The sequence below is a fragment of the Corvus brachyrhynchos genome, unplaced genomic scaffold (genome assembly GCF_000691975.1).
Source record: "Corvus brachyrhynchos isolate BGI_N302 unplaced genomic scaffold, ASM69197v1 scaffold250, whole genome shotgun sequence".
Classification (NCBI taxonomy): domain Eukaryota; kingdom Metazoa; phylum Chordata; class Aves; order Passeriformes; family Corvidae; genus Corvus; species Corvus brachyrhynchos.
The window spans coordinates 77,568-81,749 of NW_008235728.1; positions in this window are offsets into that span (position 1 = coordinate 77,568).

Consider the following 4,182-nt stretch of genomic DNA (forward strand, 5'->3'; position numbering starts at 1 on the left):
TGCACCCAGGGGGAAAGGGCTTGACAGCCGAGAAGGCTGGGACTGGGTTTGTGATTGTTCGCTGTTACTGCCATAGTTATTGTTGCTTGTTTGACTGGTTATACACATATAGATATATAATAGTAAAGAACTGTTATTCCTATTTTCCACATCTTTGCCTAAAAGTCCCTTGATTTCAAAATTATAATAACTCAGAGGGAAGGGGGGGTGCATCTGCCATTCCAAGGGGGGCTCCTGCCTTCCTTAGCAGACATCTGTCTTTCAAACCAAGACACAATGACACAGTTGAGAACTTCTGGGTAAGAATCAAGGGGCAAACAAATAATGCACATGTCATTGTGGGAGTCTATTATAGATCTCCAAGCCAGGACAATGACACTGACAAATTATTCTTTGAGGAACTATGGGATGCTTCCAAGTCAACTGCCCTTGTCCTTATGGGGGAACTTCAGCTTGCCAGAAATTAACTGGGAGCATCACACAGATGGTACAACCTGGGCCAGAAGATTCCAAAAAAACCTGGACGATAACTATATGGAACAGGTCCTAAGGGATCCAACTCGGAAAGATGCCCTCCTTGATCTACTGATTGTCAACAGAGCGGAGATTGGCAGCTGTCTTGGCCACAGTGACTACGAAGCAATTGAGTTTAAAACCTCTGTTGACAGGAGGAAAAGTGCCTGGACATGAGAAGAGCACACTTCAGGCTGCTCAGGGAATTAGTAAGTAAGGTCCCCATGGAAAATGTTTTTGCAGGTGCTGGGGTCCATTAGTGCTGGTCACTTTTGAAACATCACCTCCTAAGGGCACAGGATCAGGCAATTCCCAAATGTCAGAAGTCAAGCAGGTGAGGCAGAAGGCCAGCTTGGCTGAACAGGGATCTTCTGTCAGAAATAAGGCAAAAAAGGAAGGTGTATGCCCAGTGGAAGCAAGGCCAGGTGACATGGGAAGAATACAGAGATGCTGCTTGCCACTGTAGGGAGAAAATTTGTGAGGCCAAGTCTCAATTGGAGTTGAAGGTGCCAGAACTGTGGGAGGCAATAAAAAGTTTTTTCAAATTAATTAATGGCAAAATGCAGTGTAAAAAAACCATCAGCCCATTACAGGATATGGATGGTCACTTCACAAACAGGGACAGAGGCAAGGCAGAAGTGTTTAATGCATTCTTTGCCTCTGTCTTCAACACAGATGATGGACCAAGGGGGTCTCAGTGCCCTGAGCTGGAGGACCATGACTGCAAGAATGGTACCCTCCCAGTCGACCTTGAAATTGTGGGGGATCTGCTGCTCCAGCTGGATCCCTACAAATCTATGGGGCCTGATGGGATTAATCTGAGAATATTCAAAGAGCTGGCTGACGTCATTGCAAAACCTCTCTCAATGATTTTGGAGCAGTCTTGGGAATCTGGAAAGATCCCAGCTGACTGGAAGCTGGTGAACATTGTCCCGATTTTCCAGAAGGGCAAGTAGGAGGCCCCCAGAAACTACAGGCCTGTCAGTCTGTCAAGATCCAATTATTAAGGTTCTTTAGAAATTCCTCTGCCCGAATTAAGGTGCAAACGAGACCATATGCCAGTGACAATAATATGGGTTTTATTTGATAGTAAATATGAGAGAGAGAGAGAGAGAGACAGAGAGACAGAGAGACAGAGAGAAAGAAAGAAATAGAAAATAGGTGGGGGGGACAGAAAGAGAGTGAAAGGAAAATATCACCACTCCATGGATCCCAAAAATGTTCTGTTGATCCTCTCCAGCTGGTCCTCTTGGTGGTGAAGGTCCCCCCAAAAAGCATAGAATCCCATGGGTTAATATACCCTCAAGCCAGGTGGTAATGTCCAGGCATGTCCCCCTGGGGAAGGGGGGCAGTCTCTTACAGCAGACTCTGGATCTGTTGCATCACATGCAGTCCTGTGGTGCAAAGCCTCTGGGGAGCACTTTGGGGGGCCTTTGATGGCTTATGACACCCCCTCAGCTGCCTCTCACATGAAAGTCCCATGGATGTGGCCAGTGGGGTTGGGGGTTCCACAGCTGTGGAACACGGTTTGTGTAATCGGAGGATGGGTGTTTATTGCCTCTGACCAGAGGTTCTGCAATGCACCAGAAACCTCCTCCTCCCCCCTCGCTTGGGGGGGAGTCTGTATAAATCTGGCTTCTGTGAGCTGTGCTCTCCCCCCACCCCAAACTCAGCAGGGGATGATTCTCAGTGTAGCTGGTGGCTTTGGCCTTTTGTGGATGCATACCTTTCCCTCAGCCTGAGATGATTGAACAATAGGTTTCCCTTTATCTAATGAGCAGTTTGACTTTCAGTCCAAAGTCCCAGTCTTCAGGGAGGCTTCTTTGGTTGTAGCTTCTTCATAATGAGCAAAACTTTATAGCAATGTTTGAGGCATGAACTATTTTCAGTCTCTGAGAAAGTCTCACTTCAGTGCCTGGTAAAGTTATGGAGAAGATTACACTAGGAGGTATTGAAAAACACACAAAAGACAACACAGTCATCAGTCACAGCCAGCACAGCTTCATGAGAGGGGAGTTCTGTTTATCAAACCTGATTTCCTTTTATGACAAGGTTCCCCACCTAGTTGATCAAGGGAAGCCAGTTGATGTCATCTTTTTGGATTTCAGTAATGCTTTTGATACTGTGTCTCACAGTATCCTTCTGGACAAAATGTCCAGCACATAGCTGGATAAACACATAATGTGATGGGTGAGAAACTGGCTCACGGGTCAGGCACAAAGGGTTACAGTGAATGGGGTGACATCAGACTGGCGACCTGTCACTAGTGTGATTCCACAGGGCTCCATCTTAGGCCCTGTGCTCTTCAACATTTTCATTAATGACTTGGACGCAGGACTTGAAGAAATACTAAGCAAGTTTGCAGAGGATAGAAAACTGGGAGGAGCTGTTGACTCCCTCGAAGGCAGGGAGGCCCTGCAGAGACCCATTGACAAATTAGAGGACGGGGCAATCACCAACCATATGAAGTTCAACAAGGGAAAGTGCCAGATTCTGCACGTGGGATGGGGCAACCCTGGATGTACTGATAGACTGGGGAATGAGACGCTAGAAAGCAGTGCTGCAGAAAGGGACCTAGGGGTCCTGGTTGATGGAAAGTTGAATAAGAGTCAGAAGTGCCCTGGCAGCTGTGTCCTGGGGTGCATCAGGCAAAGCATCGCCAGCTGGTCGAGGGAGGTGATTCTCCTGCTCTACTTTGCACTGTGTGGCCTCACCTTGAGCATTGTGTGCAGTTTTGGGTACCACAATGTAATAAAGTGTTGTGGTTTGACACTGGCCAAATGCCAGGCACCCACGAAAGCCGTTCGCTCACCCTCCCCTGCCACAGCTGGGCAGAGGAGAAGAAAAATTAACGAAGGGTTCATGAGTTAAGGACCAGGAGAAAACACTCCAAAGGCAAAACAGGCTCAGCTTAAAGGTACAAAGTGAATTTATTACTAACAAAATCAGAGCAGGAAAATGAGAAGTAAAATAAGCCCTTAAAAAGACCTTTTTCCCCCAACCCCTCCCTCCTTCCCACTGAGCGCAGGAAGACAGGGGGGTGGGGGTTTTGGTCAGTTCATCACCCAAGGTTCTCTTCCACTGCTTAGGGAGAGGAGTCCTTCCCTTGCTGCACTGTGGGGTCCCTTCACATGGGAGACAGTTCTCCGTGAACCTCTCCAGTATGGGCCCAATCTCATGAGCAGCAGTCCTCCCAAAATGACTGCAACACGATTTCCTCCCATGGGAAGACAGTCCTCCCAAAACTGCTGTGGCATGGGTCACTCTTCCACGGGGTGCAGTCCTCCAAGGACAGGCTGCTCCAGCCTGAAAGCAGGGGCCCCCTCTCTCTGCTGGGTCTTCCACTTGACCACAACCTCCTCCAGGCATCCACCTGCTCCAGTGTGAGCACCTCCCCCATGGGCTGCAGGCGGATCTCTGCATCCCCTGTGGACCTCCATGGCCTGCAGGGGGACAGCCTGCTTCACCATGGTCATCACCATGGCCATCACCATGGCCTGCAGAGAAACCTTGGCTCTGGCACCTGGAGCACCTCCTCCTCCTTCTTCTCCACTGACCTTGGTGTCTCCATGTTGTTTCCCTCACATGTTCTCACCTCTTCCTCTTCTCTGGCTAGAAAAAAACTGTGCGTGCTCCACTTTGTTTTGATTTTCTTCTTAAATATGGTAT